Below are 27418 nucleotides of genomic sequence, written 5' to 3'. Positions count from 1 at the left end.
TGTATGTCAAGCAGTATTATTATAACTGATTAAATATATATGTTTTAACAGAAAATTCTGGAAGGAAAGAGGTTAATCTCAGTCCAGCTAATTTAAAAAAAAAAGTTTAAAAATTAATTGGGTTGGTTTAGGCCACAAAGATTTTATCTTACAGATCTGATTGCAGCCAGAGACAAAAATGTCTGGGAAAACTAGTACTATGAATCTTACAGTATTATCCTTAAGGGTGAACTAATTGCTACAGTGGAAGGGGGAAAGTTTTTGAAATTAGTTTATAGCTTTCAGATGATGTAATCTGCTGTTGCCTAGCAAAGCTCTGGGTGTATATTGTACCAGAACCAGTTGACCAGATGTGATGTCATTCTATAACCAGCACTGAAATTGTTTTTTAGATATTAGTTTGAGATATGACAGAACTCTTGCAGCAGCACTTTGTTCTTTGGCATTTGACAGGAAGGATCTCCCACAGATATCTCACACAACCACACACCTTGTCTTGCCGTGCTGTAGTAAGCAACTTAGCATGCATCATCTTGCCTTACTGTAGTAAGTAACTTAACAAAGGAACAGTGATTCTTTAGTCAGTGAGGAAAATATAGTGAGATTAGTTAAGTATTGCTTTTTTTTCATCTGTGTGAATCTATCCAACTGTGTCATTTTTTTTTATATTTCCTGTGATTAAAACTGGTGTGTAATTCAGTATTCTCATGTTTTCTAATTTATTATTTATTATTAAATATGTATATACCTTTCATTGTGGCTGGTCTTTTAGAGTATACTTTAAAAATATTGAGAATACTAATTTTAGTGACAGTGTGGCCACTCCTGAAAGCCTTGCTGCTTTGGTCAAACTCTACCATTTGTATTACTATTAATTTTACTCAGTATAATTGGGAATCCTTGTAAGAGCCGTAAAGTAGCTCACTGATGGCAGCATAATTACCTTATAGTCTGGGCAAAGGGGGCACAGCTGGTAAATCTGTGCTAGCCTTTCCCAGGCGTGGTCCAAGACTGTGTGTTAGTTATTGAGGAGAAGATATCACAATTTGTCTGGGCTATCTGGTTGCAGAAAACACTACAATCTATATGTTTAAAGTGTTTTTAACCTTCTTTAATTGACCTTGAATAACTGACAATAGAGTAAAAGTGATAGCATTGTGATCAGATCCAACAAGAGAATAAATAACTTCTACTTGATAAATGGTATTAGGAAGATTAACTGCAACAGTATCTAATATATTTATCCCTCTAGTACTGGATATAACCAGTTGAGTTAAACCATAGAAAGCAAGAATATTAAGAAATTATCTTTTGTAAATTAGAGTTAGAAGATATTGAAAACTAAACAATAGTTAGATAATTAAAGTCTCCTGGGAGAATAATGTTTTTTTTTTCAAAACAGGTATCCAAATTGTTTAAGAAATTCCAGTGAAATTCACTACTGATATTCGGAGCTCTGTGACTCAAAATAACCACAAATGGTTTAATATAAGGTTTAACATATAGCTGAATAGAAATTGCTTCAAACTCAACCTATGAACTTAATAAACCTGATGGAATGGAATTATGGACCCATAGCATAGCACTTCCCCAATGAGGAGTTGGTCTTTGACATTCATTGTTGCCTAAATTTCTGACATTACAATAAAATACTTTATTCCATTATTGGACAAGATTCATGATGAAAGATATCTGTTGGTCTCATACCCTTTTCTAAAGAAATTTACGAGCACTTCATCAATTTTACTAACAACCTATGATGCCACAAAGACATTTAAATGCAGTAAATATCTTGAAACTAGTTTGTAGTCCTGTTCACAGTCTCCCCAATGGGTTATCAACTTGATGTTATAAACTAATGTCAGCTGATGCAACCATGTATTATAAATATGAGCCTTTATAAACTAGTAATTAGACTAAGTGGGAGGATGGAATAATTTTACTAAGTATACTAGTAATAATATGTCTATTAATATTTCAGAATTGCAAGTAACTCAGTTTTCATGTGATTAAGAGGAATATTTCTCAACTTGTTTGCACCAGCATGAAATACCAAACTCTATAATTTGGTTTGACATAACACAATTTAGATAAAAGATGATGAATATCAATTTCAATCCTGCTAATACTAAAATTGTCAAAATTATCAGTTTTATTTAGATGTTTAATTACTGGTTTTAACATAGAATCACTTAACACTAATGTGCCCTTAATATTACCTAAATTTAGTAGGCCATCACCTGCTATTACAACTTTTTGATTACCAGCAGGTGAACTTTTGTACTTCTACTTTGCTAATTTCATCCTGTGTCTGCATCTGAGTAACTTGATCTGACTCAGTGGATTCAGTGGAAATAATAATTCTATTAATCAGACTCACTGCTGAATATTGTGCATCAGTTATTACATCAGAATTTATCAAAGAATCGGTAATAACACAATCCTTAATCAGCCTAACTCCAGACTCATGTCTTGCAAAAGACTTGTCATACTCCTTACAGTTTTCCTAACAGTAAGTTTGGCCAAAAGTATATTTTGATCACTAGCTAAATGAACAATTTCAGTCAAAGACCCTTCAGAAATGTTGGGCATCACATTGTCTCAAACTATTTTTATTTACAATAATCACTTCTGAATAAACATTAACATAGCCTTGATTCATATCAGATTAGGTAATAGCAGTCTTAGGGCTAACAAAGGTATTATCTCCTACAATGGTCAGACAAGTAATACTGAGTTAGTATAATTTACTGCAGAATTTGTAGATTTCTTATTATTATACCTCTGTATGGAGGATGCCTTTTTACATTTCCTGCTAATGTTATTTGTCAGAAACTCATCCCTGTCGGATTCACTGCTTTAAGTTCTCCACAGGAGAACTGGGTAATTACAGACCAGAAGAGTTCTGCAAAGCCATCTGAAAGTTATGCAAGTCATTTGACCAATCACACATATAGTCAGAAATAGACTTAAAAGCTTTTTCCAAATGACAGGGATATACTACATGATAACCGATTCTTTTACAGCTAACCAGAGATGATAATTCATTTAAGCAGGTACAATTAGAACACATATTATTAAGTGGAGTTTTTGACTAAACCCCACGACAGACACATTCATTAAAAACTTAAATTTGATCAGGTCTTCCAAGACATATAGATTTAAAGGATCTGAATTAGTCAGTATGGAAATTATAAAAAATTACTCTGAACTAACTATAAATAAACAAAGAATTAACTAATAGTGATTGTGTAATACTTAGAGTTATACTAGAAATGCATTCCATAGGCCATTATAGCATTTAAACCAAAACATTCAACATCTGTGAAGGAACCAGATTCCACTCACACGTAACCATTCACTCACTAATGCATGCAAAAGCATGCTTTATGTATCTTTGCGTCTCCATGATGATACAACTCTTCCTCTACTCGTATCTACTTGTGAAGAGTTCCATTTTAAAGAATCGGAAGGAAATTAGTTACACATCCCAGCCCTTAATCCTGTCAGGAGACCACACAGAAATAAAATAAAAAGTGTGTTCCCAGCATCTTTAAAAAGATGAGGGAGACCACACAAGCACACAAAACAATAAAAATAAAGTTAAATCAGTCATTAAAGCTAGTGAATGACTGGAAGCTCTACTCATGTCCGTTCATGGAGAGTTCCCTTTTAAACAATCAGAGGGAAATTAGGTAGACACCCCAGCCCTTAATTCTTGATAAGTCTTTTTAAACCTTGCTTTCTTACAGTGAAGCTTTTGCTTGGTTGTCACTTACCATTAATTACCATCTGCAGTAGGAAATTTATATCTTTAGCAGGTTCAACTTAGACTGCTGTATCCTTGTGTTATAGACTTGTTAATGCTTTCTATATGAAAATCAGTGATTATTCAGTTTTTAATGTGCCTCTACAGGGTTACGTAGTACTAACCTCATGGCAAATTTAGAGAATCCATCTGTATGTTTGGTTTCCATTATGAAAGGTCAAGTTACAATCCACTAAAAAACCAAGTTGCCTGAACAGAAATGGCAAAAAAAAAAAAAAGAAAAAAAACAAATGCAACACAAAGAAAAATTTATCTGTAAGCACTTTTTGGAGCTGTGAATCCTCTTCCATGCACTCAATATTGCGTGCAAACATCCCACACCAATAAACGTATACCAACTCCATAGTCATACAAGCAGGAAAAATGTGAAAACCTCCCAAAAATGAAGGAATCTACCACTGCATGCATGCAAATTGCACCTGCAGTGATTCTCTATAGAAAACAAGTATTGATGTTTTGTATTTCAGTGTTTTAATGCTCAGGGACTTGAAGATCCACAAAACTGGAAGAGGAGATATGTCCTGTGGCTGGTTAAAAATGACTGTACAGTTACTGACACTGTATGTTATTTGATAATCTCCTTATATTGATTTCTGATAAATCATTTTTATCCACACCACTTTGTTGCTGATTTGTATAATTAGTAAATAGACTGTTATTATTAGAAGATCACATCATGCATTTCTTTATATACTAACTAATTAGCCATCTTGAAAAAAATCACCTGTATTAACTTTAGAAAATTTGCTGGTGCTCTTTACTATTTGTTTTTTAATATGACTACTGATTAGCCTCATTCTGACAAAAATGTTTTATATGACCTTGGCTTTGCATTTGCACAGTGGGCTTGGTGTAATGGTTAAGGTCTTTACTTCAGAAGATTGATTTTGACCCCTAGTTATTAGCTAGGTTTGTAATAGTCTGCAGGCTGTTAGTTCAGTATCTGCTTATGAACCTATGCAACTATTTTTCTAAATCCATGGCAACATGAAATTTTCTTTTTGGCTACTAAGTCATTTATTTTCCTTAACCTCAAGTCATGGTAGTTTTACAGGTGTTGACCGTGGAAATATACTGCATACATGGGTTGACCTGAACCATAATTTGTTATGTCATTATTGGTTCATTTTTTATACATACTAGAACACTGACTACATGAAGCCTGAGATAAAATGGATTATGCCATAGACTTGCTTTTTGATGGTTCAAAAGACATGTCAGCAGAGAAGGGAAACAATCATATGTGTTTCAGTCCCAGTACATAGCACATTCTGTATACCAGGAAACAGATTAAAAGCTCTGACTTTTAGAAAGTAATTGTGCACATTTGACTTACCACACTAGATGTATTCTGTCTATATCCTGATCCCATGTGCAAAATGGGAAAAAAGGGTTGAGGATGGATGGAGCGATGAGTATGCGTGTGCAGCAGGGATGTGGGCAAAAAATGCTTTATTGATGAGAATATTAGGATTTTCTGTTTACTGTTTGAATTACAGGTTATTTTTCAAACTATTAAGATTTATAAAACTGGGTGTTGCATTTTTAATAGGGGTAATAGATTAGGGCCAGTTTAAGATTTGTGCACATGCATACTGGCAAGTTAAAAAATAAAGTTCCTTCCTACATGCAGGGGAAGTGACCAAGCTGTTTATGCAACATGTCATTATTGCATTCAGTGCAGTATTCCTTTAACTGCAGTTAGGTATTTTATTAGATATTGTTCTGTTATCCAGTAAAAAAGATATATATATGTTTGTTTGGCATGTCATGTCAGTTTTCATATGTAAAAAAGTGGCATCAGACCAGACACGCTGCATTACCGCGGTGGGAATTACCATGCACCTGCCACACACACAGCTATTTCATATTTAACTTCTTTGACTTTGGAGCCCATGAATAAAGTTCCATTTCAAAATTTGCTTGCTAAAATAATAATAAGAGAAAAGAATTGCAGTTGAAGTAAGATGAAAGATCAATTTTTTTTTTTTTTTATTTTAATCACAATACAAAACACTAAAGAAAGAAGATGCACAAATGTAAAAATTCCAAACCAAAGGAAGCATAACCTAATCTAAAGAACTAACATGAGTTTTTAGTTCAGCTGCTTGGCCTTGGACTTTTGTGAATGACTTGAGTTGTGATCTTGATACCGTTCTCTCGTGCCTTACACTACTTATAAGCTTCTATAACCTGAGATATCAGGTGAACTCATACCTCAACTGCTCAATTCTGGAAATGCCAAAAAAAGGGAATAAAAGGAAAAATCAAAAAAAGGGGAAAAATTTAAATATTACTCTAATTGTCTTTATAAAGTTTACATTTTTACAAAGTTTACAATTTGTTTTGTTTTGAATTTATGTTTTGTTTGGCTAATCTTGCATTTTTGCAAAATTGATTTTGTTTGATTGACTTTCTAATAAGAAATATTTGGCAAAAATATTTCTATATTGACAGGAAAAAAATATGAAATAAAGCCATGATGATGATTTGATGACATGTGTGAAATATGTACTTACATATTTATACCTCTTTTGACAAAGATTTATCAATTTTTCAAAAAATTAAATCATCAGCCATGTTACATTCACAATGGGTCCATTTACACCATGTGCATGTCACTGTGTGTATGTCACCATGGTAGTGCATCATTTTGAATATTTAGTAATTAAAACAATGCAAACAAATTAAACACTGTGGCATGCTAATGCAGTAACACTAAAGGAATAAGTATGCTAATCCAAAATCCAAGACCAATTATAAACAACTGAACAAGATGGATACAGCAAAATGTGTTACTGCTGTCTTTCTTCAAGACCCAAAACCACACAAACTCCCTGCAAGTGCTAGAAGGAACTAGGCTCACCAGAAGAAATTGGGCTGAGATTCATGTGTTTAGTCACTAGGTTTCACATCAAGCTAATTACACTGCTGCTGTTGCTAATACATATTCCCAAGAAGGAGAATTTTCCGAATAGACCCCACTTAACTTATCATAACTGTGTGGAATGATGGAAATTATAGAGAGCACTACATGGTGTAGAGACCTACTACAAGAACTCTGCAAACTCTGCTGCAACTCAGAGCCAGGGCAACATGGGGGAGAGGAAAAGAAGGAAAGAAAGAAAATCTGCTGGGGATCTTGCCAGACAGGTAGCTTCTGGTACCAACAGAAGACATGCAGAGGTCACAGGCATCCTCATCCAGGATCATACATCAATTCCAGAATGCTATGCTAATTATATTCTCCCACCACATATGTGACTACTGTAGCCCTGAGGGCTATCTGGGTGTGCAGATCCTACCATGTCGTATACTACTTTAGTACACCAGCAATAACCCACGCCTGGGTGTGGGTAATGCTGGATTTACCCACGGTTGGCGTGGTTTGGTCCAGTGAAGGGCAAAGCCACCCACTAAACTATTGCAGCTGCTGCAGCTTGCCTAAACCAAAATTATCCTAGAATGCTTACTAGAATGGGTAGGTGTTGGCCTACTGGCTGTTTGATGGAATTTCAAGGGATGGCTGTATGTCAACCTCAGTGTCAGATACAACCTTTGCACCCCCTGATTGTGCCTCTGTTTGGCCACCATCATCATCATCAGAGTATACTGATACACTAACATCTGGTGGTAGAAGTCCCACACTTCCACTGTCAGGATCACCTGTGATAAAAAGCAAAAACACAGGAACAATTATTACCTAAACTACTATGATCTAATATATGCTTCCACTATTAGACAGTACAGCAATATACACAACAGTCCTGACATCTACATCACACACTGAAATATTTCTTTAAATTGTTCATCAGTACTGACATAATAAAAATTGGCTTACCATCTGCAGATGAGGTTATCCTCTGCAAGCCAGATGGTCCTGGAAGAAGTTAAGCAAAAGGTAAGAGCGACATCATTATAATTAACAGTAACATAGGGAGTAATACTTTTACCCCTTTATATATCCATTAACTATACTTTCAACAAGAACTGGACAACAACTCCAACTTAATCTAATCAATCAGAATGTGTTGTTAACTGTAGCTATTTTCAACCCTCCCCCCAAAAAAGTTCTTGTGACACAGAAGTAATGTATTGATTTCAATTGTTTTACTATGCAATAGTATTCAACAATTGAGCTACCAAAGTCTACCTGGAAGCTCCCCTGGGATATGTTTGCTGTCCTCAAAACTGTTGTACTGATGTCAAGGACATGCTTCTCCTGCCCTTTCCTGGGAGCTGTCTGAATCCCTGAGAGTGGAAATGAGCTCTTCATTTGGTGTTAATGGTGGCTCTATAGCATGTCCTCCTCCGATACCCATCTGATTATGGCCCACTGCAGCTGCTCTCCTCCGTGCAGATGTTATCATGTCAGTGGCCTTATGGCTCACATGCTCATTTGTCCTGCTGTGGCCACCCATGGCATACAATTGTCTACAATCTGCCACAAAATCTGCATTCTGAGTGCCTTATCTCCTCATCCCCATTCAAGCAAGAAAGCACCATGTTGCTTAAAAGCATCAACAATCACTTGATTTTCAACATCACTTAATAGTGGTCTTCAAGGATTGAGATGCCTGGGTGGCATAGTCCTAGGTGTCCTAAAAGACAATAGAAGAATAATACACACATGTAGCACATAACTACAAAATAACTGTTCCCAGATAAAGCAGAAAAGGTAGCATCTCAGTATTACCCACTGGAGAAATATAAAACAGTCTAGAGATATGAAATATGAACAACAGGCTGAATGCAAAAAAGGAGAGTAACACTAGCAACATATCCTTGTTTTTGCCCCCCCCCAAAAGAACAGGCAAATGGCACATTTTGCTAACAAACCATCTTTGAAATGCTAAATGTGGTATCAGATGAATGGTCCCTGAAACATTTGTATATATTTATCACAGAACATTCCATTTTAAGGCATAGCCAATCACATTTATCTGTGAAATGGCTTGACAAACATGCTTATGATATCAGTACACTTCTAACTAATGCATACATATAAAAGTGTAAAAGCCTTTGCTTCAGATTTATCTTAATTACATTCCAGCATATGCAGTATGTAGCTGACAAAATGCAAGCATACCTTCGCAGGTTCAGTAATCCTCTGTGCAGATATATATCCCAAAGTTATAGCCTCTGTTCAGTTTTCTCCACATAAACAAGTCTCCTCAACTTCAGTTTGCCTAGCTACATGGTTACCTTTTTATATGGTGTAGATTTCGGACTGTTAGCATGGCAAATATGCAGATGAAGTGTGCACTGATTAGAATTGCTGAATCACAAATATTTGGCTCAATGTAAGGGATGTAAACATAATGCAAGCAGTTCCTTGGTGTTTGTTTTAATGGCATGCAACTGTGAATGATTACTGCTTCGGAGAAGGAGAACACTACAGCACTGCAGGCTGCCCTACATCCAGTAGGTGTGTCAGGTTGGAATTAGAAAGTATTAGATGTAAGGCTGGAAAAGTAACTAAGCAGCACACAATTCACAGGCTATGTTCATTGCCATCCAATCTCCCCTTCAATTGCTGGCAACTGCATATGATATTATTTCCATTTAATATCCTCACACATTTTAAGATAAATTATATAGAATGGCTTACAGACTGCATGTCTCAAATTACTGCTCACATAAATGAAGAATGACAAACAAACACAGACAGGTAAGACAGGGTGATATATTTGCAAGCAATAGTCATAACTGGTTGTGTGATCACTTACTGCATTACATCCAAAAATAATAAATGTACAAATAACAGTTGAGTGGTTTCATATTACTGTAGATGATGTTACAGTTGTTTGTGTGCAGAATTATTTCAGTTCTTTGCTGCAAAACTGTTTGTGTGGCAAAGAGGGATAAGGCACCCTTTCTATGTTCTGAATGTTCATTGGAGTGAGAGTTCAAATCCAGATGTGTATAGACATATCTCATGTGAACGTGAACTTTATGAACCTATAACCTCAGCACTGAAATAAATAGGACATGCTGGAGGGACAGATTCATAATCCAGAGGCTCCCTTCACTCTGGAATAAAATCCCAGTCCAGGTTAGGCAGAGTCCCTCATTGACTCTCTTCAAGAGGAAGCTTGATGAGTGGATGGGCGATCGTAGGTTTACCCCGGGTATCACTTCTGTGTCACTATTAGACAAAGGCACAGTATACTAACCTTGAAAAAGGGCATATCAAAATTAATTTAAAATGGGTGGCGAAAGCCAAACACACTCTGGCTAGGCTTATAAATGCCCTAGGGCAGATAGCCTAGTATGAACCTATGAACCTATGAACCAATATTTTGTAGGGTGCATGTCATAGACTGACTTTCCTCATTTCACCTACTTGTCCCTTTTTCTCTTTTTTCCCTTTTCTATCTTGTTGATGCATATTTATTTTTTGTGTACCAGTGTTTGCATGATATTGCTCTTACTGCAATCATGGAAATGGATTAAATGAATGTCAGGTTTGTCTGTGCTTATCTCATTTGCTTGAAGCTCAGCAATGTGCAAACTGGTCACCTGGACCACCGAAGAAGTAGACAGAATGCCTGCAGACAGGACCCAGGCAGCCAAAAATGGAAATGGGATACATTCCATTAATTCTACTGGGCACGGCACAAACCCAGTAAGCAGTGCTGTGTGGCAGATAACAAATGGACCTAAATTAGGGAATGCCATTTAACTAGTCCTGTGGTAGCAGGTATAAGTGTAGGGCTAGAGTATAGATGGTCCTGGTTTCTAGTACAGTGTGTGTGCAACCTGTTTGTTTTTACTGTTGTGACAGTGCAGTTTATAGCAATAAGCTGAAAGATAGACAATTGTCATTTCAACTTTCTTGTAGCAACAGGTGTACGTGTAGGACTGGCATATATATGTTCCTGGGTTCTAATACAGGATATCCCATACATTTTTACTGTTGTTACACTTATCATTATATTCACTCTCACTTATAACACCTTAGATAGTGGAGCTGAGATTAATTATATGTATTAGGAATGAGACATCATTATTGTGTTTTCAGATATATGACTGAGCATATACTATATTTCTGTAAATATAATTCTGCTATATGAACTTTTATGGGCTTCACATTTGGCTAAGACACATACACAACTGGCTCTATATCCAATAACCTTGTCAGGTCACAGGCATACATGTGTAATTGCTCATATGATTACTTGTATTTATGTATGATTCCTGACTATGTCTTTGCAGCACTTTTTCTGTGGCAAAGATGGAAAGTCAACACTGTAGAAACAAATGTTTTGTCCCTTATGCCTAGGTTTGAATCCCACAGTGCAAAAATTTATTTTATCAGTGTATAAAGGGAAAAACAAATGTGTCAGGTCATTACATTTATGCTCCCAGTGCATGTCTGCATACCTAACTCACCTAGCAGTTACCTCTCAATTTCCAATATATATTTTGAGGCTACATTAGTAGACACCTCCCAAACTAAGGCCAAGTGTCAGATTAATTTTCCAATTGCAATTATTTGATTCCTCACAGCTTTACACTGCTGCTCTTCACATTCCATCATGCAAACACATTGCTTGGGTGTGTGCACTCCCAGTAAATGTGATAACTGGAATTGGTGAGAAAGATTCAGTCTCTACTGCTCTAGGTCTGCTGGTAGACATGGCTGGTGTTATTGGGGAAGGTGCCAGGTTTAGGGCACAGAGCTGAGATGTATAGGAGTCCAAGATATTTACTGGACTCTTAGTAAAGCACCACAGCTAAAGGCTTCTGCAGGGGGATTATTCTGGCTCCCAATGCAAGTCTGAGGCATAGAGTAGTTTGGCCTAGGCTGTATCCAGTGCCACTGGTACCCTGCACACTGGAGAGCAATGTAGGCATAATTTTAATGACCTACAGAGGAGGAAATTGTTTATTATTAACCATTGGTTGGAGGAATTTAGGACTGCGGACATCTCACAGCTGTGTTAGTATCAACTAAAGAGAGTACTTTTAAGACTTAGAAAGTTTAATATAAGCAAGACTAATATGCATTATGGTCTTCTGTACCTTTCTGTTCTTTTCCCAGCTGCCAGGGATCATGAGTTCAATGTCCAGGCCCATGAAGCTCCATTGGAGACTGAGGGAAGCACGTGGTATGTATGCAGCAGAAGATAGGTGTTATTGTAGTATTAAAACTCAAAGAGAGTTTTTTTTGGTATTTTATAGAGTTGTAACAAATTGAGCATGCATATCCCAACTGTAAAAACAAGTATGCATACATTAGTCTATAGCACAAACCAGTTGTAAGAGTCCAATTTAATCAAAGGTTGTGGGTTCAAATACCACAAGTCACAGCTATATAATACTGTGATTTCTTCAAAAATATTTACATTAAATTAAAATCTCTATATCACTGGCAAAAATGCCTTGCTGTAAACTGCAGTTTGTATAACTGGAATATGCATATGTACAATATATGCACTTTTCAAAGATTACTTGCAGCAATCTGTTTTCTCTCACCCCAACCCCTATATCTCTTTTTTATTTCCTTTATTTTTATTTTATTTTATTTTTAAAAGTATTTTTAATTTTATTTTTATTTTATTTTATTCTTTTTCTTTTTTTTTTTCTTTTTTTATTATGTGTTGTCAAAATGTGCCCATGTCATCTATGTACCACATCACTAAATGTTCCACAGAATAGAGAGGTAAGCCAGCCCCAGTGGATCAGACTGCCCCTGCTTCACTGGCTCCCCTCAGCATGACCAGCATGTCTGGTAGCTACCCTGGCAGCACTGTCTCTGCTGCCCCTGCACTACCCGCACCCTCAGGTAGTTCTTTCTCAGAGGGTGGCCCCGTGCTATTCTCCGACAGCAGTGGCAGAGGTGGCGATTTTATTACCCACAGCAAGTTGCCAGATATGGGATTTAGGGTCATGCACTGCATCATTAGTGCACACCTACACCAGATGGAGAGGATGCTCTCCCTCATGTTTCATAGGAGGAGGAGATGTCAAGCACTCCAGTCACCAGAGGAGTAAGGTGAAAGTGATGACAGTCCAGTGGGTGAGCACTCAATTCTCATTGTCTCCAAGCTTTAAGGGCATGAGCCTGGGTTGTCTGTTCCCTCACCCCGATCATGGTGTCCCTCAACCCTTTGTGTTTATCACCATCCCTGCTGTCTCTTGTCTTGTTTGTCTCATATGGTTGCAATTGCTTCCTCACCTACCCAACTTACCTGACCCAGACATACCTACGTCCCTTCCCCAACATTCCCCTCTCTCTCAAATAAAGAATACATTGGCACGTGTCTCAGAAAAAATAAATAAATAAACAAATCTTCCCATACATAGCTCTCCATTGCACACACATGTCTTCTTGACACACTTGATTGGTCTAATTGGCTATACAACATGATTGCATTGTGATCACCCCTCTTTGTGGAGGTGACAGTCCAAATTCAGTTAATATTATGCACATATTTTCAGTTTACACTTTTAAAGAAATGGATAGTTATGGTTCTTTCCTACTTCCCTCCTCCACATTTCTGTACTGCTTTCCCTTTGTTCTTCCCCTGCTTGCTCCCTATTTCACAACTTTCCTATCTACCAAATTTTAACACCTTTTAATCTGGCCAAAAAATATAATCACACACACAACACAAATAAGTAGCAGAAAAAGCAATGTATCCCCCTCACATTTTGAGCTTTATGTATGCATGGAGGTCCAACGATGGTGAGCAGAAACAAAATCCTGTGGTTACCTTCTCACAATCTTGCTTAACCCTGCTGCACTTTTCTAACACACAGCAGCAGATGTACTATGATGAATTCATGTCATTGCATTTTCAATGTTTATTTAAAAGTAGCTAAAAGTATTAGATACATCTGGATTCGAACCCGTATCATCTGTGCTCAAAAAGAAATGTGTTAATGCATTTACACCTGCTGCCACAGAGTCAGTTAGGCAGCATGTGCTAATTCTCAAACTTTAGCAATGTGGCTCGCATTTCACACTGCTTAAGTACATACAAACAAGAATAGTATTGGAAATGTGTATCTCACATGCGCAAACACTTTGCCAACCATTGCGTATACCTGCTGCACAATGCACTATGGAAAAGTAAATTTTATTATGTATTACTGGTGTTTACTGTCCATTTCCTGTCTATGACATGAAATCACATGTGGAAACATAACAGACTTAAGGCCATATCAAACAATACGTCACATATTTGCAATACAGCCATGTGTTGCCTCCCGAAGCACTGCAGCCCTAGTGCCTCAATAATTTTGCACACATATATCACTTACAGTACAGAAATTAATATCAAATGTTGTGTGATATGCAATGCACATCAATCTGGTAACATGTAGAACTAGAACTATTGAACCATAAGACTAAAATGCCTTATCTGCAAGTCTAGGGAAGGAAGCGGCATAGACCTTATCCACACTCATTTTGGTTTTGTCAAGGGTGGATATTGCTTATTAAACCTAGTGGACTTCTTTGATACTGACCCAATGACCTGGATGAAGGACAATGGGACATACCACCTATGATGAGTTATCCAAGGCCTTTGACACTATCCCCTTCATGTAAAATGGAGAAAATCTCCCATCTGGCAATTACCCCATAGATTACTAGATGGATAACTAACTGGCTCACCAACAGAACACACAGTGTCAAAGTTGTGGACTACATCTGCACCACTAGACCACTAACCAGTGGAATACCACAAGGATCTGTGCTGGGCCCTCAACTGTTTGGAAGCTATTTCTCTGAAGTCCAGGCAAAGGTAGATGGCCTCTGGTTTACCAAGTTTGTAGATTGCTGTTAACTGGACACAGTCATATTGAGTCTCCCAATGATAGTAACATATTACAGAAGGGCCTGACACAAACAAATGACTGGTGACAAACTCACAGACTGAACCTTAAAGTAAAAAATGTCTCATTGTCCCCTTTGGCAATGAAGCACCCCTGCTAATTATGATATACATAGCACATCTCTAAGCTCAAAGTGTTGCAGACTTCGGAGCACATACTGATAGCAATCTGTACTTGAATCACTATGTGTCCATAGTGGTGAGACACACATTCTATATTGTGCACCTCAGAAATAAGGCTTTTACTCCCAAGACCAGTTAGGTCACAGCTCTGCTGTACTCTAACCTTAACAGACCACTAATTGAGTACAATGCTCCCTTCTGGCTGTACCTCACCAAACACCTGCAGCAACTGGCGAAAACGCAGAGGTTTGTGACTGGGAGAATTCAGGGCCTCCAAAACATAACATAAATGGTGTGAAAAACTGAGGGACTGCCAGCCCAGCCATATAGAATCTTGTAAATAATTTTATGGCATTTGTAAATATTAATATAATCCACAGGCTTGCTCTACAAATCTAAAGAGAACTATGTGTTAAGATTACACTGCATGTTCTGAGCTTCAAAAATGTAGGTACAGTGCACCCTGATGGAGAAAAGCTGATAAAGTAAAGCATTTTGTGACTGTCTAATCTCAAAGCTAGGAGACAGAATGTCTGGACCAGCAGTTTCTTTCTATTGTCTTAACTTAAGGGATAATTACTAAGGTTTTACATGTAAAGTGTATTTTATTGCTGTAGTTTCCTGGCAGCTGCAAGAAAAATAAATGTTAAAATTTTAAGTTTATGTTAGCCTGGGAACCAGAGAAGTGTCAAGAATGATGTAATGTGAAATGACTCAGCAGTACTGTGTTATCAATTTAAGACTTTCTCAGAGAGAGAGAGAGAGAGAGAGAGAGAGAGAGAGAGAGAGAGAGAGAATTAAGCATTTTGGATTTTGTCTGAACCTGAACACATCAACTCACCAGCACTCTGCCTTTGCTCTGTATGTAAGTAGGATCTTAGACTTTATTATTTCTCTTAGAGATAGATAGAAAAAGTAAGATTAGTCTAGCTGTTTTCTATATTTATGTCAGACTATCCTACAATATTATTTTAAAAGTTTCCTGTGATCTTTGAACTCTGTAATGTCATTGTGTTGAAGTAATAAGTATTGTCTTGTGTTTTTATTATTTATTATTAAATATTTTTAAACCTTTCAACTGTGGCTGTTTTGTGTAAAGATAATTTAAGCTCTAGAGTATTTGCATGTAGTTGGTGATACTGTTCAAAGCCACAGACAGACAATAGTTTTGCTGTTCGTCACACTTACTAATTGGATAATAATATTGCACAGTAAAATTGGAACCTTTTGGTAAGGGCCTTATTAGTAGCTGATAAATAGTGGTTGGTGGTGGTGGATTATTCCCTTATAACCTGGGCAAAAAGAAGCATAGCTGGAGAACCTGTGCCACCCTTCCCCAGGAGTGTCTGTGTGTTTGTATATAACTCATATCTTAAAGTATGTGTGTGTAAGTTACTTGGGCAGGGACACTAAGCACTAGTTGGACAAGGAAGGTGCTGAAGGTTTTAGCTTGACCACTAGGCTGAGATCGGTATCCTATAGCTGTGCCAGTGGGGAGTCTTATTAGGGATCTGGAGAGAAAGGGAGGAACCAGTCCCAGACTGACTGTGATCTCTGTGTGCTCTTAAGGGAAATTGTACTTTACTGTGTGTGAATTGTTATCCTTCCCAATGTGCACACCCCTCGCTGGTGCTTGTGATGATGATTGAGGCTCCTTGATTACTGGGCCAGTACACAGGCGTCACATATTAATTATTTGGCAGTGGTGGGTTATCCACATCAGATATTAATTGGTTGATAGTGCTGAGTTAGCCACATCACATACTAATTGGCTTGTAGGGGTGTGGATGGTTAATTGCAGTAGCTTGTGTACAGTAATCACTGAAGGTGTTTTTTTTACTCTAAATCAGCCATGCAGTGAATATTCAGAGATCAGATGACAACTGCTTTATTTCTTTTGTTAGCTTAGTTAGTCAGGGAAAGCAGGCAAGCATATCAGCAGAGGAGCATGGCAAGCTAACAAGGAGCTGGTTGGGTGAGATGTGCCAGGCTAAGGGACTGGTGCATGGAAACCTGAGTAAGGCAGACATGATTGCAGCTTTGGTCACAGCTGCATCAGAAAACAGCAATCAGAAGGATGATCAGACTGGCCATGGAGATGTACAACACTCAGAGAATGAACAGCTCATCCTTTCTGTAGAGGACTTAAAAATCCATCTGGAGCTAAAGAAACTTGAGTTGGAGGCCAGGCATTCGGAAATGGAAGATGTGGAGAAGGAGAGGCAGAGGCAGCACAGAAAGGAGATGCTGACTCCATGCCAGAGTCATGGAGGTAATGAGGAAGGGAGTAGCCGGACCCCAGAAGCACAAAAGGTCAGTGAATTTCTTCCGCAGTTTACAGAGATAATTTTGATAGTTTCATTCATATGTTTGAGAGGGTATGTAAACAGTATGATGTTCACCAAAGGCTCTGAGTATGGTTCCTGACCCCCTTACTCCATGGTAAAGTTGTAAATATACTTTCCAAATTATCTGGCATTGACTGTTTTAACTATAATGCTGTAAAGAATTGTTTGTTAAAATATTTTAAGCCAACACTTGAAACTTATAGGAAAAAGTTTTGGAAGCATAGATGCAAGGCAGATAAGTGTGTGTGTAAATATGTTGCTGAATTGAGCATTTATTTTCATAGGTGGGTGAGTGGATGTCAGGATCACCACTTTTGAATGGCTGGCAGACCTTTTGGTGAGGGACCAAGTCCTTACTACTTTGCCTGAGGACATGAGGATTTGTTTAGCTGATAGACAATGTGCTACTTCAGATGAGTTGGGGAAGAAGGGAGACCTATACATAACAAGCAGGATATCCCTGCACAGCAAAAGGACATGCAGTGCTGCTCATGGGTCTAAGGGAACCCATGGTGGGAAGCTCAGACCTCCCCAACATACTCTGTTAGTAGCAGGGGAAGTCATTAGTCCAGGTACATGTCCAGGACCTAGGGTTAAATGCTTTGAATGCAACCAGTGGGGCCATGTGGCATACAGATGTCCACAGAGGCAAGGTGGGTAACAAAAGGTGAGGGAGCCAGAAAGTAGGAAGGAAAAATGTCAACAGTAGGTTGTCTTGAGCCAAGAGTATCAAACTAGCACAAGAAGTTATATCCTATCTTAGTGAATGGCAAAGAGACAATTGCTAAGAAAGACACAGCCTCTGATATAAACATTGTAAAGCCTGCAATGGTTACAGAGGAGCACTACTTGTCTGAGCAGTCTACTCCAGTCAGAGCTTTAGGACAGACTCCATTCCAAATACCTATGGCTAGGGTTCACCTTGACTGGGAGGGTGGAAAAGGATGCCAGCAAGTAGGTGTGTTTGAGGATATCCCTGCAGATGTCCTGATAGAGAATGATTTTGATAGTGCAGCACCATGAGCTCATGCAGTTACACTCAGTCAGGATTGGAGACACGCATGTGGGTCTGTTAGCCTGGGGGAGACCCAGACAGACCTCACACTTGCTGCCAGGACTGGTGATGTGATTACTTCAGGGAGGGAGTTGCACTGTAGCAGTGAGACTGAAGGTGAGCCACAGCTACTTGTGGGTACTGATGGTCCCTTGGACAGAGTGACTGCAAGGTCAGAGGTGAGTAGTGGTACCCAGGCTGCCAGTGTGGCACCCCTGTCAGAGGATGCCAGACTTCCTGTGAAAGGGGAGCTGGGAAGGGTTACAAAGAGAGAGTTGAGACAGGCTCAGCTCTCAGACCCTATATTGCAAGGCCTGAGGCAGGTAGCTAGTGAGGCACCTGATTCTCAAGGGAAGAGGGAATCTGTATACTGGCACAAAGGGTTACTGTATAGATAGTGGAGCCCTGAGGGAGGGCTAGAAGGTGAGAGAATACAGCAGTTGGTAATGCCTATAACCTACCATCTGGCTCTTCTAGCCATAGCCCATGATATTCATTTTGCAGAACATATGGGCATAAAACATACAAAGAGACATATTATGCAGAACTTCTATTGGCCTCAGATTTCCAGAGATGTAACAGGGTACTGCAGGACCTGTGAGCAGTGCCAAAAGGTAGGCAAGGCAAGAGACAAGGTGAGAGCTCCTTTGATGCCTTTGCCTGTGATTGAGGTGCCATTTCAGAGGGTAGCTATGGATATTGTGGGTCCTCTGAGTATCCCAAGTTTTACACAGGAAAAGTATATCCTAGTGGTAGTAGATTATGCTACAAGATACCCTGAGGCAGTGGCTTTGCCCTCCATTGAGGCAGAAAAGGTGGCAAATGCTTTGTTAGAGATATTCAGCATGGTAGGTTTCCCAAAAGAAATACTGACTGACAGAGGTGCAAATTTCATGTCGGACCTGCTGGCTTGTCTGTGGAAGTACTGTAGAGTGAAGCACCTAAAGAACATCCCCTACCATCCCCAGACTAATGGTCTTGTTGAGAAGTTAAACGCTACACTGAAGTCCATGCTATGGGCATTTGCAGACCAGTTTAAGAGAGATTGGGACAAATATTTGCCCCATCTGTTGTTTGCTTACAGAGAGGTTCCCCGGGAATCCACAGGTTTTTCACCCTTTGAGTTGTTGTATGGGCATAGGGTGAGTTGGCCTCTAGATTTAATTTGTGATGAGTGGGAAGGTGAGTGTGAATCTCACAAGGAGTCTTTTGTGCCATATATACTAAACCTCAGGACAAGGCTTAGGGAACTCATTGGCCTGGCCCAGGAGAACCTGGCAGAAGCCCAACAGCAGAAAAAGGTCTGGTATGACAAGAATGTTCAAGCTAGAGAGTATGCTGTAGGGCAGCAGGTAATGGTTCTCATTCCTGTCAGACACAACAAGCTGCAAGCAGCTTGGGAGGGACCCTACAAGTTGGTAAGAAAGGTACGTTATGTTAACTACATGGTAGAACTGCTAGGTAGGAGGCAGGGGCATAAATTGTGCCATGTTAACATGATGAAACCTTACCATGAAAGGGAGGCCCTTGTTCTGAGCATTTACAGTAGATTGTAGGAGGAGTCTGAGGGACATCTGGTGGCTAATCTCCTCAGTGAGGCTCAGACTGACACTTCATTGGAAGAGGTAGCAATGTCCCAGCAGCTATCTTCTACCCAGTTTCGAGAAATCTGAGCAATGTTACAGGAGTTTGGGGACATGTTCACTGGGAAACCAGGGTGCACCCACCTGGTGCAGCACTAGGTGGATACAGGACCCCAAAGGCCTATTAGGCAGGCCCCTTACAGGGTGCCTGAGAGAGTCAAACAGCCTCTGAGGGAGGAGATACAGGAAATATTGGAACTAGGGGTAATTCAAGAGTCCAACAGTCACTGGTCCTCCCTGGGCCTCCCCAGTGGTGCTGGTGCCAAAGAAGGCTGGCAGCACCAGGTTCTGTCTGGTCTACAGGAAAATAAATAGTCACACAAAATCAAATGCTTACCCCATACCTTGGACAGATGAGACCCTAGAGCAGCTGGGTGGGGGATAAGTATCTTACCACCATTGATCTTACCAAGAGTTACTGGCAGGTGCCCTTGACTCCCAATGCTAGAGAGAGGTCAGCCTTTGTGACACCTTTTTGCTTGAATGAGTTCACAAAGATGCCCTTTGGGATGAAAAATGGCCCAGCAACTTTCCAGAGGCTGGTAGATAATATCCTAGCAGGAGCAGGAGGGTTTGCTCTTGTGTACCTAGATGATATTACCATCTGCAGCCATTCCTGGCAACAGCACCTTGAACATGTCAGAGAGTTGCTGGGCAGACTACAGAGGGCAGGGTTGACCATTAAGCTGAACAAATGTCAGGTGGGTATGGCAGCAGTCTCCTACCTAGGACATAGAGTGGGGAGTAGTAAGATCAGGCCAGAACTTGCCAAAGTGGAAGCTATTCAGGCATGGCCTGCACCTGTTACCAAAATGCAGGTAAGGGCATTCTTAGGGACAGCAGGGTACTAAAGAAAGTTTGTCCCCAATTATAGTACCATAGCTGCTCCCCTCACAGACCTAACAAGGAAAAAAGGCCAGATAAGGTAGTGTGGACCACAGCATGTGAGCAGGCATTCCAGAAGCTTAAAGAAGCTCTGGGAGGACCCCCTGTGTTAGCCAGTCCAGATTACAACAAGGAATTTGTTGTGCAGGTGGATGCTTCAAACCATGGGGTGGAGGTTGTACTTAGCCAGATTTCTTCAGAGGGAGAAGAGCACCCAGTGGTCTATCTCAGTCATAGGCTCCAACCCATGGAGGAATGCTATGCAGCTGTAGAAAAGGAATGTCCAGCCATAATGTGGGCACTGTAGAAACTTCAGCCTTACTTGTATGGAAGAAAATTCACTGTAGTTACAGATCACATTCCCCTAACATGGTTACACCGAGCCAGCCAGCAAAATGCCAAGTTGCTAAGATGGAGCCTAGGGTTACAAGGATATGATATGTTAGTGCAGCACCACAGTGGGGTTAGCAACGGCAATGCAGATGGGCTCTCAAGACAGGGAATGGGGTAAGGTATACTCAAATAGTCCTAACCCTCTCAAGCAATGTTTCTCAAGGGTCACTTGAGAAACTAGCTTGAGTTCTCGGGGGATGTGAAAAACTGATGGGCTGCCAGCCTGTCTAGATAGAATCTTGTAAATAATTATATGTTTGTAAATATTAATATAATTCACAGGCTTGTTCTACAAATGTAAAGAGAACTATGTGTTAGGATTAAACTGTATGTTCTGAGCTTCAAAAATGTAACCACAGTGCACACTGCTGGAAGAAAACTGATAAAGTAAACCATTTTATGACGGTGTGATCTCAAAGCTCAGAGACGGGATGTCTGGACCAGATAATTCTTTCCATTGCCTTAATTTAAGGGATAATTACTAAGGTTTAACACAATAAGTGTATTTTATTGCTGTACTTTCCTGGCAGCTGCAAGATCAAAGAACTGTTAACATTTTAAGTTTCTTTTAGCCTGGGAACCAGAGAAGTGTCAAGAATGACGTAATGTGAAATGATTCAGCAGTACTGTGTTATCAATTTAAGACTTTCAAAGAGCGAGAGAGAATTAAGCATTTTCAATTTTGTCTGAACCTGAACACATCAACTCACCAGCACTCTGCCTTTGCTCTGTATGTAAGTAGGATCTTAGACTTTAGTATTTATCTTATGGATAGATAGAAACAGTAAGATTAGTCTAGCTGTTTTCTATATTTATGTCAGACTATCCTACAATATTATTTTAAACGTTTCCTGTGATTGTTTCCTGTAATCTCTGAGCTCTGTAATGTCATTGTGTTGAAGTAATAAGCATTGTCTTTTGTTTTTATTATTTATTATTAAATATTTTAAAACCTTTCAACTGTGGCTATTTTGTGTAGAGATAATTTAAGCTCTACAGTACTTGCATGTATTTGGTGATATTGTACAAATCCACTCCAGTAATATTGCTGTTCATCACACTTACTAAATGGACAATAATGTTGCACAGTAAAATTGGATGCCCTTTGCTAAAGGCCTTATTTGTAGCTGATAAATAGTGGTGGGTGGCAGTGGATTACTACCTTATAGTCTTAGCAGAAAGAGGCATAGCTGGAGAACCTGTGCCAGCCCTCCCCAGGAGTGTCTGTGTGTTTGTATGTAACTCATATCTTAAAGTGTGTGTGAGCGTGTGTGTGTGTGTGTGTGTGTGTGTGTGTGTGTGTGTGTGTGTGTGTGTGTGTGTGTGTGTGTGTGTGTGTGTGTGTGTGCACAGACTGACTATGATGTCTGTGTGCTCTTAAGGGAAATTGTACTTAAGTGTGTGTGTACTTGTTATCCTTTCCAATGTGCATGCCCCTCACTGGTGCTAGTGGTGAGGATTAAGGCTCTTTGATTACTGTTCCAGTGCACGGGGATCACACATGGAAAGGCAGAAAGACTTGTCACTGTACTCAGTATCATGCAGGCTGCTGATAGGTGACCTATCCCTGACATACAGAGCAGTCTCATGTCCTACCCTACTGGAAATGCTGGAGATCTGTGACTCAAATAGGACAAGAAAGACTTTCTCCAGGGATGGCAACCTAGACTGTGACATAATCAGAACATGCTGGGGAGACAAATATTTCTCACAGCAATTGACACTCCTCTCTAATAGCCTCCCACTGCATGTAAACCAGTGCTCCTTAATGAACCTATTCAAGTGCAACCTTGAAAACTGGATGTGTGATTGTAAATTCCCCCTGGGGTTGGCCCCATGTCTCTCATGCACAGGGCCAGATGGTACTGCTCACAAACTAGCTCTGATAATAATGACCATCTAACTATGCTCAATAATGGTACTTGTGTTTTTATACAGCTAGGCTTGTAAATGCCCTAGGACCATTAGAATAGTAACTTCCTCTTAACCAATGAAGTTACAAACCTATGCAGGCCTCCCAACATCTTTTCTCCAACATGAACTGCTATAAGTTTACCTGCAGTCTTGTTAAAGTCAGACAAGTGATGTGGTACTTGCATAAAGTACTGTGTTCTGTAGCTGTAGTCTTTGTATTTAGATAGGTAGTGGTCCTGATCTCACTGTAGCCAACTGTGATGTGTGTGTTTGTATGTGTGTGTGTGTGTGTGTGTGTGTGTGTGTGTGTGTGTGTGTGTGTGTGTGTGTGTGTGTGTGTGTGTGTGTGTGTGTGTGTGTGTGTGTGTGTGTGTGTGTGTGTGTGTGTGTGTGTGTGTGTGTGTGTGTGTGTGTGTGTGTGTGTGTGTGTGTGTGTGTGTGTGTGTTTAGTAAGGAAAGCAGAAGTGCCTATCCTATGGTTACTGCTCCAATGCCATGGATAGACAGTATTTTGATACTTACACATGGCTACATATTCATCAGGCTTCCCAAAATCTTCTCTCCAACATAGCCTGCAGATGTCATCCACTATAAATTGACCTGCAGTCTTGCAAAAGTCAGACTTGTGCATGAAGTACTGAGTTCTGTAGTCTGTGTACTTGGATAGATAGAGTTTCTTTTCTCATTGCAGTCAACTGTGCATTTGTGTGTGTGTGTGTGTGTGTGTGTGTGTGTGTGTGTGTGTGTGTGTGTGTGTGTGTGTGTGTGTGTGTGTGTGTGTGTGTGTGTGTGTGTTTGTGTGTGTGTGTGCTCTTGCTTGACATTACAGATATCCTTTTACACCAGCATGTTGGACACTGATATGACCATATTTCCTCAACAGACATTGCTGATGTCATAGGTTCATGGGTTTGTATTAGGCTAATGGGCCTGGAGTCCTTACAAGCCTAGCCCAAAGGATTACCCTGGCATCATGCCACCAAACCTTAGTTCCCAGTGCCTCTGTTGAGTAGAGCCACTGGAGTGATCCCCAAGGTGAATTTTCTATTATAGATTCAAGCATCAGCTATAAAGTGTTATCTGAGAGACTCCAATTGGATTTGAGCTGTGGCACATGTCTTAAATACAGAGGTCTGTAGTCTGTGTTCATGGATAGGTAGGGGTTTTATTCTTACTACAATTAACTGTGTGTGTTTGTTTGTGTGTGTTTTTGCCCTTGCTTGACTTTACAGAGAGCCTTTTACACCAGCATGTGGGACACTGTTATTGTCATATTTTCCTCAACAGACACTGCTGATGTCATAAGCTCAAAGTGTTGTCTGAGACCCTCCAAGTCAGACTTGAGCTGTAGCACTTGCCTTAAATACAAACATCTGTACTCTGTCTGCTTAGATAGGTAGGGGTTCTGTTCCCACTGCAGTCAACTGGGTATGTGTGTGTGCTCTTGCTTGACATTACAGAGAGCTTTTGATACCAGCATGTGGGACACTGTTATTACCTTATTCTCCTCAACAGACATTGCTGATGTCATCAGATATATCTGATTTGTGAATATGCACTATTCCTACCAGGGAAGGGTCAGAGACTAGCCTGGATGCCAGGCAGAAGTCACCTCATCCTATTTGATACAAATAACAGTGGCATTCCATTCAGTCTATCCACATACACAATGACATGGTTTGCAGGCCCTGTATTTTCTTGATGAGAAAGCCCTGTGGTCTCTCCAGCTGATGCATGGGTCTGGTGAGGTGCATGCAAAATAGACATTATCCTCTAATAGTGTTCCAATGTGATTTAAGTACAGTGCTGTCATACAATCCTACGATCTGAATATGATGGTGTGATTTATGATGTGCTTAATATAGGCTTGCAATACCAGTGTGGACACTTGGTGGTCAAAGTTCAGATTGATAGCTACATGTGTTCAGTGTGCTTGCATAACTGGGTTGCAGCATAGCAGGACTGTAGTCAATGCTGTAATTAGCATGGAATTCCACTTTTCAGAAGGGCAATATTAGGACACATTTCTGTATTTTTGTGTAGATTGTGTGGCTTTGTCACCAATCATTTATCTGTGTTAGCTCCTCCTGTAGTATGCTATCATCATTGCTGGACTCAATGATTGCACCCAATAGGCAAGAATCAGCAATTTTGGTAAGCCAAAGGCAATGTACTTTTGCCTGGACTGTTGAGAAATAGAGTCCAAACAGTAAAGGGCCAAGGACAGATCCCTGAGGTACAACAGTGGTGACAGCTCTACTAGTACAGGTTGATTCACCAACTGTCACAGTATGAGCTCTGTAATGAACCAACTGATTACCCATCTAGTGATATAAGGGTTAATCCCCAGCTGAGAGAGTTTCTCAGTGATACCCGTGTGGGAGATTATGTCAAATCCCTAGGCCAGATCACAATAGGCAGTATGCACTGTCATCTTACCTTCATGCAGACCTGTCACACAGAATCAGTGGACTGTGACAACATCACAGATTGCCTATGGTGTGACTCAGCACATACGGCTTCCTGATACAGTTGAATACATACTTCAAGAAAGCATCCACATGGTTTATGTTCTCAAAGAACGGTGTACATCAACATGCATCCATCTGAGATGGGAGGTACAGCACCTGATGCATGTATGCATAGACACACCCTGACCCTCTTCAGCTGTGAGGTAGACCAATATGTCATCATGGACCTTTTCTAAATGGACATTAGTAATATCCTGGCTATGTGCAACAGACCTTTGTGAGTTGTTAATGCTGCATCATGTCTGTTATATCTGATAGAAGTCCTCAAAGAGCTCATCGGGGGCATGCATGATGACAACATTATCCTCTTGTGAAACTTAACAAGGACAAGGCATTTGACACAAATCCACACTGAGGTATTCAATCAGCACTGTCAGATGTGCCCATAAACAGCTATATCAACAAGTGGGTAGACCAGTGCATCACATATGTGTCATCTCACTATGTTGAAATGTGTGGAATGACCTATATCTCAGTTCCAGTGATCAGTTCCATACATCAATAGTGTCTGCTAGGCACTTTCCTGTCTATTACTTAAGTGATGGACATCACAGATGACATATGTGTCCAAAAAGCTGTCTGAAGGAATACAAATTATGGGCAATCACTGACTCCAACAGTGGTATTAGCATAATACAGACAGTATCAACACATACCAATCAAGTCATTGTCTGTGATAATGCTATGTGTAAATATGTACTCACTGTTATTTAAATTTGTATTGTTGTATTTGTTCTGCATAAAATGATTTACTGTTAGTCTTGTTCTGTTTTGGAGTTTTTCACCGAGCCTCCACTAAAAATGGCCTTCTGGCCCAGTTGGATAATACCCAGTTAACAAATGTAATAAATAAATAATAAATAAATAAAATAGTAAAGACTGCTGCCACAGCCATGACAACACGTGCAATGACAATAAAACATGGGGGGGGGGGGGTTGTTAAGTCAGGAAAACAAGCACACAACCCAAGTATAACATGGACATCACACCCTATAATCAGACCAATAGGTATGTGATCTGTGTCCTGTTGTCGATGGTAAGTGGGCCATCCACCAGCATGCGGTGGACATTCACATCAGTGACCATAATATGTCCGTAGTTCCCAGCCTTCATTACACCAATAACTGAGTACAATTCACCCTTCTTCACATGCCACCTCACACATCTTCCACTGATGTGTAACTGATGTGTACCACCTTTGTCACTGTGAGCTGTCAGACAGATTATTGGCCATACCTAGGAATTATTTTTGTGACATAAACATGACTATCTGATGGTGCATACCACTAATCAAGTTATTACACCAGATGCATCTGTGCTACTTGTTCTGGTGATGCACACACTACATACATATGTGTCTGACAACATTATTGGCATGGATATTATTCATGACAGTGTGCATTGTGCCATATACATTCACATACACACACACACACACACACACACACACACACACACACACACACACACACACACACACATTTATATATATATATATATATATATATATATATATATATATATATATATATATATATGTATATATATCTATGGGATCTGGACACATGTTTGACTAGCATATGTCCGAATCACAAAACATCGAACACACATACACGAAAGCACTTAACATCAACAAGCGCTTCCATGTATGTGTGCCTGTCAGACTACAGTGCAGGTAAGGGAAAATTCCCTTTTCCCCACTGTAATGCGATCTCGGAGTGAGAATATTAAAGTAGGGAGGTGTGGGGGGCACAGCCCCCACATGGGGGGTGTAGGAGAGCGAAGCCCCCCTGCAGAAAAGTTTTTTTTTTTTTGAACTACACATACACGGAAGTGCTTTTCGATGTTAAG

This window comes from Protopterus annectens, chromosome 3.part1 (assembly GCF_019279795.1).
Source record: "Protopterus annectens isolate FY-2018-M chromosome 3.part1, PAN1.0, whole genome shotgun sequence".
Classification (NCBI taxonomy): Eukaryota; Metazoa; Chordata; order Ceratodontiformes; family Protopteridae; genus Protopterus; species Protopterus annectens.
The sequence above is the reverse complement of the archived record's forward strand: the minus strand, read 5'-3'. Positions refer to the sequence as shown.